A 9080-nucleotide genomic window follows, 5' to 3' on the forward strand; every position below is an offset into this window, starting at 1 on the left:
AGAAAGAAAGAAAGAAAGAAAGAAAGAAAGAAAGAAAGAAAGAAAGAGAAAAGAAAGAAAAAGAAAAAATCCAGGAATGTTACAAGAATGTAGGTGTGGTGCAGTTCAGGATCAAAGGTGGCATCTCCAAGTTGTGAAGGAAACATTCAGTGATTTACACTGTACTGCAGAGTAGACACCAAATGGCTAAAGATTTAGCTGTTGAGAAAGAAGAAAAAGACCTAGGGGAAGATTTAGGATATTATTTTATAACCTCATGGTGAAGTCCTTTCTAACTTTGACTCAACATCTGAAAAGTATTTTTTTTTAAACTGATGAATAGCATGATATGAAAAATGACTTTTTACAAGTTTATTTATCTAGTAACCTCTAGGCCCAGTGTGAGGCTCGGCCCCCACCCCTCCCACCGAGCCAACCCGGCGCCCCTAGGAAATAACCTTCAGGGGAACCCTAAGCACCTGGCATCGTCACCCTGAGCAAGGCCCAAAGACAGCTATCCAACAGAACAAAATATTCAAGGCTTAGAGGACAGACAGAGGGCCAACCCCCTTAATATGTAAAGTACAGATACAAGCCCAACCAATTCACCTGGCCAGAAAAGGGCCGAAGTCCGTGAACAGAGAGAGTTCGGAGGGAGAACATAAACGTGGCGCTCACACACAGGAGAAGACACTCGGCCCGATTAGAGAAGTACACAGCAAAACTGCGCTGAGGGACCCTTTTCACCGCCTCTAAGAAATGGCCCTCCCCCCGCCACCTCCCGACCTGCGGGGTCCCCCCTCCCCCCCCGCGGGGTCACCCCCTCCCTCCCCACCCCCCGCCCCGAAGCCATCCCACTCGGCTGCCGCGCGGAGTTGCCGGCGAGCCTGGGGAAGGAGGGGCCGCCTGAGAAGGTCCGCCGCGCTCTCGCAGTCGCTGTCCCCGATCCGCCGAAATTCAAGGCACTCTCGCGGCGAGGGTGGCCGGGACCACCCCGCCGCCGAGGGCACAAGGGGCACAGGACCGGCCTCCGCAGAGCACAGTGTGCAGGCACTGGGGTCCGTGCGTGTCGATCAGAGTGAGTCTCGCCGAGGAAACGGGAATTGTTCCGTTCCACGAATGTCATCTGGGACATCCCGTTCTCGGGACGGACCCGGCCGGGGGCTCGGACTCTGGGCGGAAGACTGCCCGAAGGACACGGACGCGAGCGGAGAAGTGCCGAGCAGGGAGGGCGCGCCGGGCACTGGCTGAGCGTGTGGGAGGCGAGATCCCACCCACCGAACCGCTGGTTGAGTGTGCGGTACGTGCTGGGGGCGGGGGGAGGGGGGAGACAGCAAAGTGACCAAAACTAAGGTCTCGCCTTCACGGGCTCCCGGGAGCCCCGGGAGCTGCAGCCGTGTCAGCTGTCCCTCGTGCCGTGCCTCGGTGCGGAATGTGTGCGTGGCGGCAGGTGGGCGGTGGGCTGGGTTTGGGCTCGCGGCGCGCGGGGGCGGCCGGGAGGGTGGGGTCGGGCGGCGGCGGCCGCGCCCCCTCGGGGAGCTAAAGGCGGGGCATGCAGATTCGGTGTGGCTGTTGGGCGCGGGCCGGCCGGGGCAACCAGGGATACGGGATCTCTCGTTCCGAGGGAAGAGAAGGAAACGTCTGCACAAACGTCTAGGGATACGGGTGGACCTGTCGACGACGCAAAGGAAATGAGGCCAGGAGTGAGGGTCTGGGTTCTCACCGTGATTTGAATATGGATGATGGGAGGGCGGTGCCCGGGCGGGGAGCTCGGCAGGCATCGCTTCTCGGCCTTTTGGCTAAGATCAAGTGTAGTATCTGTTCTTATCAGTTTAATATCTGATACGTCCTCTCTCTGGGGACAGTGTATTAAGCGGATCTTTGGAGCCGGGAGTGGGGTTAGGAGCTTGCTCCGCCCGCTCCATGCATCGACCTGGTATTGCAGTACTGCCGGGAACGGTGCACCCCCTAATTTTATACCCAGGTTGAAAAAGTAGGCTTCGGGGTTTTTGGGGCGTGGGTGTGCATGTACTGCTTAACTTCCCGGGCGGTGTTGTGTTCGGGTTTTTCGCTCGCTACGTGGGGTTGTTTTTCCTGAGTTGCGTTCTCTTCGTTTCTGCTTGCGGTTTTTTGTTTTTTTTTTTTTTTTTTTTTTTTTCTTTGGAGGGGTATCTTTTGGAAGTCTTTCTCTGGACACGACGCGTTCTTGTTTTTTCCCGTGATGGTGATTGTCTTTTTGTTTGTCTATTTTGCGCTTAGGCCTTGGTTCCCGCGTTGTTGTTCCTTACAGCTCCGCCCTTGTCTATACCGGCCCCCCGTTGCTTTGCTTCGTTTCTGTGCTCCGTCCAGCAGCGGGTCATTCCCTCGAACGTTTAGTTCCCGGCTGTCTGTCTTTTCAATACACTCGTGCTTTTCCCGGTGATCTCAACAGCCTCACAGTGACCTTGATCCTTCCGAGCCCCTTCGTCTCAGTTCTCAGACCTCGGCTATCCTTATCTAAGGCACTCAACTCCCCTGGTTCAACCCTAGATCTAGTCATTGCTCTAACCCTTTCCCCATGCAGTCTCACACTGGCCAATCACCTTCCACCCCCCCACCTCCCTCCCTTCCTCTGCCCTTTGGTACCACCTACCACTTTTCACTGTTCCTTCACCCCCACCCCACCCCCAAGCCACCAATGTCCTCCCATCCTTATTTTCTTTTTTCTCTGTAGACGCTTAAGCATTGTTTATTTGGTTAGTATACTTGAACATATTAAAAGTTACAAAGCCTAAAATAAGCAACAAGTCAATAAAATCACAACACCGAATTCTAACACTTTCACATGGTATCACTATGAAATGCAAAAGGACTGTAAGTGTTTTACGTGGAATGATCTCTAACCTCATAAATTACACTAGTGTGACCAAAACAAATGATCGCATACTATAGAAGACAATAGAACATGAGCTCTTCTCCAGGACTGCTTTTTCAAAGCTTGAAAAATTAACTGACCCATCATTTTAGGGGGAAAAAGAGAAGTATGGATTACGAGGGTCTACATGTAGATTTAAAAAATTCTAATTAAAATATCTTAGACTATTTTAGATGTTTACTTGACATTGGAAATGTAGTCGACTATCAAAAGTATTTCTCTTCATCACAAAAATTCCATATATTAAGGATTTACACAATCCGGGGGGGGGGGAACCCCTAGAAACATTTTTGTTGCCTGAGCCAGTAATTTTCTAAAAAGGCTCTCCAAAATCTTGACTAGAGGTCTCATATTCTGCAATGAAATGCCTGAGTTCTTTAACACACCGGTCACCTATTTCATGTAAATTCTGTCTCAATGCAAACTGTACAGACTTTTCTAATGAAGGATCTTTTTCAATCAGCATTTTCACAACCATCCCGAAAGTTTCACAGTCTTGGTAAACCTGTTCAGTCTCTTTGGTTTTTGATGCTATTGCTTTAGAGCGACTGCTTAGTTGACCGTCTTTAAATAATTCTATGCCATCTGTTGCATTTGACTCAGGTTCCTCTGGCTGCTCAATAAACAATGGTGCTGTGGATCCTGCCTCATACTCAGTTTCAGGTAAGTTACTCTCATCTGCCTTCTCTAGCTTCTCAGCAGCCCACTTGCTTGCAGCCTCGGCAGGTTCCTTTTCAGTTAGCCTACTGGGTTTGTCTAACACCTTTCATATGTCCTCCCATCCTTTTTTTTTTTTTTTTAAGATTTTATTTATTTATTTGAGAGAGAGAGAAACAGCATGAGAGGGGAGAGGGTCAGAGGGAGAAGCAGGCGATGTGGGACTCGATCCCAGGACTCTGGGATCGTGACCTGAGCCGAAGGCAGTCGCTTAACCAACTGAGCCACCCAGGCACCCTGTCCTCCCATCCTTATTGACCGAGATTAATTTCCCTGCACATACCCTCAGCTCCCTTGCCACGATCTTGGTGCCACCTGTGCCACTGAATGTAGCTGGCAAAAAGCATACCACCAGGCTCATGTGGCTCACCTTAGCGCCCGGTATGCTGGGGAAAACTAGACATCATCAACATTTGCTACCTTACACCAGAGGCAAAAATAAAGCATAGTGGGCAACGGCTTTATTAAAAATTGCCATACGAATTTAAACATAGCACACCCACATTGTAAATTACTTCATACTTTCCAGGTTCTGAAGGTCTGAATACCTGGATCTTGCGACATGCTCCAGATGCCAGGAACTGCTCGTTGGCTTGTCATACCCGGCCTGCGGGATACTGCCTCTGGACCTCAAAGCCATCCCCATGACTCAACTTCGTTGAGTCGTGAGTCGGCCTCACCACGACTTCTGGTTCTTCTTGCACTTGCATTGTCCAAAGGTAACAGCTGAAGAAATTTTTTGCGACCCTTGTTGAACTGCAGATTCTGGAGTTGGGGAAAATTCATCTAGGATATTGTCATTTTCAGACATGCGGTCGGAGATGTCCCTCATGTAATCCCATTCACCGTCCTCATTAGAGACCAGTCCTTTGCTTTCATCTTCTGATTCCTCTGCCGGTACTGTAATGATCGGTCTCATGGACATGGGCGCCTCTGGCCGTGTTCTTTTCTTTGTCATCAGGGGTGGAAAGATGAAAATTTCCCAATTCTGGCTTGCAGTCAACAAAAGCAAAATCGAGCCTGTGGAGATGGTGTCTCCCACCTGCTTGTCTACCTTCGGGAAAGGGGAATGCGCACTTTGTTACCGCAACAAGGCAAGGGGAAAACGGAAGGATGGTGGGTGCCACGGCGATGACTTGTTCCGCGAACGCTGCATCACCCCTCTATAGAAGGGATTCCTTCCTTCCCTCATTTTCCTGATCCCTGTAGACTTTTTCGTCCTAGCTGCGGATGGAGGAATAAGGGCAGGCAGGCCGAAATATGCCTAGGATGACGACATAGCAAATCACGTCGAGACACAGGGAAAATTAGATCACGAAGACGCCGTGATGTGTCTTTGGTTTTGAGAGAGAGGAAAGCGGCGGCAGGAGCTGGCCCACCACTCACAGCTAGCCGTGGTGGTCTCCGGTTGGACATACACAGTTTTGCCCAGCCAGTGGCAACCTTAAAAAATAAAATAGCCAGTTATTTTACTAGCAAAATGAGTCTGTTCGGGGGTGGCAGAGGAATTGCAGTTAGGGACGGACATGCAAGCTAGGGGGGAGCCTACAGGCAAGTCCAAAGAGGCAAAGGGAAGGTCAGCTTTTTTTGTTTTGTTTTGTTTTAATTAATTATTTTTTTGGAAGGTCAGCTTCTATTTGGGTTTTAGGAGGACACTGGGGAGGCTTGCTCTGAACAAAAGTTCACTGGAGAAGAACAAGAGTTTGAGGTTGTGGCAGTTTCCCATTAAAGTGCAAGCGGTGGTTAGTGCCTGGTTGCTGGGGCAAGGAGGGCTCTATCCTTTTTCTTACAGGCAGGAGCTGAACTGCCTATGGGAAAAGGTTCTCCCTTGTCAGAATAATTTTTGTTTTCCTTCTTCCTGCTGGTTAGGCAGGCCACAAGGAGTGGTACGTGCTTGAGAGCTCCACTTTCAGGGCTTCCTGACTCCATTTTAAGTGAGATTTCCTTTATTTATTTTCAACATCAACATCAGACAAGGCCGCCCTGGGACCGTGACGAATCAAGACAGAAGAAGTGAGACCACTCCGTGGTCACGTCGGAACGGAGACAAAAAAAGAAGAATGTTGTCGGAACAACAAAATGGACCAAACACCACCCCCGCCCGCCCATCCTGGCTAATACGAGTAACTGCTACGACTTTACCAGTTTGCAACTTTGGCCTCGCTCTGTTTTTCCTTTCTTCTGGGTAAGATTTATTCAGCTACCCAATCGCTGAATTACCCTGACTTCCCGAAAGCATCTGTAGGGCGGGGGAGATCTTTTTCCTTCTCCCCTTTGAGGTTCTTGGGGTGGGGGTGGGGGGATGGCTGGGGCTTTGTCACAAAAGACAGATTAACAAGAGAAAAACAAACAGAAGTTTATTAGTGTGTGTATCTCATATATACATGGGAGAAACTTAGGGATGAGTAACTCAATGGGGTGGCTAGAACTTGGGCTTATATAGCTCCTTAACACAGAAGGAACAGGAAAAAGAAAAAGAAGAAAAAAAAAACAATAAATGTTCAGAGAAGTGACAAGACAAAGTAAAAGGGCTTTGAGTTTCTAGGGTGGCAAACTGTAGGAAGTTAAATATAGGGGGGAATAGTAGAAGATAAGGGCCGTCCAGTAAAGTTTGTTACGTAGAGTCCTCTGGTGCCAGTCTCTGGGCCGATAAGGATCTAGGGTTGTCAGTGATTAACTTCTGTACACGTTTATGTCCTGCTTTGAGGCAAATCGGAAGAGGGCAGAGTTCTTCCTTCTATCTGTTTCAGCTCAAAATAATCTTTCTGCCAAAGTGGCATATTGGGGGTGGGGTGGGGGGGGTTAGCAAATGCTGCTACCCTTCACACCCCATTCAAAGGAAGGCCTCGCTTGCTTTAAACTGTCCCGCAAGCCCACATCCTGCACGTAATAAGCCATTCCTGACACCCTCGCCCCGAAGCGCGTCCCCTCTCACTTTTGCAACAAGGATAACCCAATTCGTCTCATCACGGGTGTGTTCCTGGTGGTCTTTGGCTGGATGGTGTTGGCAAGTCATTAAGAGGCTCCACCGAAGGACCCCTCTGGTAACTGCAATATGGAATGAGTTTTGTTCTGTTTAAGAGGCAAAGTTTTCTCTTTTTCTCATTACATTCATCTGAAGGGTCTCATGACTAAGGTCTTATTAGCTGACAATAAATGACCTTTTCCCAACAATAGCTAGCCCCTTCAAGGTCCTGGAAACCTTGCTTCCAAAATTCCTTAGAGACTTAGGCTATCCCTAACCCTTCCCAACTGGAAAGTATATAATGGGCCACTCCTCATGACCCCAGTGCAGCTCTTTCTGCCCACGGGCCCTGTCCCCGTGCTTTCATAAAACCGCCTTTTTGCACCAAAGACGTCTCAGGAATTCTTTCTTGTCCGTTGGCTTCGAACCCTAACGTTCTTTCCTACATCATATGGCACCCGGACGTGGGGCTTTGGGTCCAGAGTCTCATCTGGACTCAGCCTCGGTGCAAGCTTGGCAACCACTTTCTCTTCTCTTCCTTTACTCTCATTTTAGGGGCTCTTCAAGGAGCACGGTCTTCCTGGAACACTTTCATGCCGATTGCTCAGGCTGCAATCCTCTAGCCCGTGGCTACTCTACGGGGAGGAGAAAGCCTGCCTTTTGGCTGGAAGTTAGTAGTACCCTGGCCGGGATGGTAACGAGACCCAGAAACTTGATGCCCTCTCTTATTCCTGTCCTTACACAAAGTTGTCTGTCTTGGGCACGGGACAGCCACCTAAGTCACCTGGACGGCTGCCAATCTTAAGACTCCTGGGCGAGGTTTCCTCCTGATCGATCTAATGTGATCGATCCCCTTCACATCCCTGGTCTAGCCGCTTCTGGCCGCGGGACCTCCAGTGGGAGCCGGCAGAAACCAGTACCCGATGGAATTAAAACCCAACCGGGGACCGTTTCCTAGGGAAGTTCGCTGTAAGGACTACATGTGTTGGAATGTCGCTTAGATCATGGTGGATTTCTGTCTTTCCCGTTTTCCATCAATGTCCTCTACTAACTACTTAAGCTACAAAATTCGGTAATTTCCCCCTGTAAAACTTTTCTAGTGTTCTCCATGGGTTAAAAACAGCAAGTTCTTTAAGGCAAGGTAAAATAAGGCATGACCTTCACGGCACGACCTTCAAGGCACGGTATTTCGGTCCACACGCCAGGCACCTATCCGTAGCCTAGGATGCAATGGGGAAACTGGGGGGTGGGGGGAGGGGCGGGGAAGGGGACGCTAGCATCCCCCCTACAGGGGCCTTTATCGGTGGCGGTGGTCATAGCGATTTCGTTCGGGGGACGCCTCGGGTCGCTTTGACACCAGGAACCTCTGACATATGCTGCGTGGGACGCCACTCAGGAGTCGGGGGGAGGGGATTTTCTAGGTAAGGGACCTTCTCTTTTCTTCGGTTCCCAACGACTCTCCCTTGGGGTGACTTTTAACCCACTGGAAACAATTCGGATTGCAAAACGTAGGAAAGGACTGAGCTCCTGTGACACCGCATGGCCTCAGTGGGATCTATCAGTTAGATCTCTTCTGCAGGAAACAGGGCAAATGGACCTAGGGTACCTTCATTGCTCTACACCAGGACCCCGACCTAAGGGCCTCTTGCAGAATGTGTTTGCCTGAGTGGGGCGGTTAGTAAACTCCCTCCTGACATATTGGATGATAATTATCTAAATAGGCCCCCTCCGAATAAACCCAGGTTGCTGGAAGAAACATAGGCCCTCCCTAGCAAAGGGGACTCTGACTCTCCCTCCCTCTCCCTCCCTCCCTCCCTCTCCCTCTCTCTCTCTGTCTCTCTCTCTCTGTCTCTGTCTCTGTCTCTCTCTCTCTCTCTCTCACTGTTCCTCCTCCTAATAGATGTAGGGGCTTCTTCCTCACTCATTTCCCGGGTTAATGGCTATAATTGGAGCCAACTGTGGTTAGTCTACCTCGGGATGGGGACTTTAGGGAATATTCCCAAGCAGCTGCCGAAGCTCCCTTTGTTTTGGGGAAATTCCCTGTCTTCTCTGGCCCAGCGCCGACCGCCTGTTCCCCCTCCCCCCCTTACTGGCAGGAAACCATGGCGTCTGCGCCTCTGTTGGAGCTGATGAGCTCTGAAACCGGGAACGCTTTCTCTGCCTTCTGGCAGCACTTGGCCTCTTCTGTCTCCGCCTCCCGCTTCTGTTTCCGCACCACTTTGGGTGCAGCCTGCGCAGCTGGCTTCCCTACCATCCTCGGTGGCCCAGGCCCCATGGCTCCTCCCTTCACTGTCAAGGAGCAAGAAGAGGGGCGCCTGGGTGGCTCAGTCGTTAAGCGTCTGCCTTCGGCTCAGGTCATGATCCCAGGGTCCTGGGGTCGAGCCCCTCGTCGGGCTCCCTGCTCGTCGGGAAACCTGTTTCTCCCACCTCCCCCTGTTTGTGTTCCCTCTCTCGCTCGCTCTCTCTCTGTCGAAAAATTAATTAAAAATTAAATTAAATTAAAAA

At 50.4% G+C, this 9080-nt stretch overlaps 1 long non-coding RNA gene and 1 other non-coding gene across 3 annotated transcripts; both read left to right on the forward strand.

The window, feature by feature from the left end:
- The first annotated feature begins 1510 nt into the window (after positions 1-1510).
- On the forward strand, positions 1511-9073 carry LOC112819041 (uncharacterized). 2 transcript variants are annotated; one of them, XR_003206751.2, is made up of 4 exons: positions 1511-1703; positions 3497-3556; positions 4140-4329; positions 5583-9073. It is a non-coding gene; the product is annotated as an uncharacterized lncRNA (long non-coding RNA). The 2 variants fall into 2 exon arrangements; XR_003206750.2 differs by lacking the exon at positions 5583-9073 and having other exon boundaries at positions 1515-1703; positions 4140-4488.
- LOC112819042 (U2 spliceosomal RNA) lies at positions 1759-1949 on the forward strand. Its single transcript, XR_003206752.1, has one exon. It is a non-coding gene; the product is annotated as a U2 spliceosomal RNA (small nuclear RNA).
- Positions 9074-9080: the final 7 nt, after the last annotated feature.

This window comes from Callorhinus ursinus, unplaced genomic scaffold, assembly GCF_003265705.2.
Source record: "Callorhinus ursinus isolate GAN/ISIS: 27379988/994484 unplaced genomic scaffold, GSC_fseal_2.0 scaffold1986, whole genome shotgun sequence".
In the NCBI taxonomy this organism is placed as follows: Eukaryota; Metazoa; Chordata; class Mammalia; order Carnivora; family Otariidae; genus Callorhinus; species Callorhinus ursinus.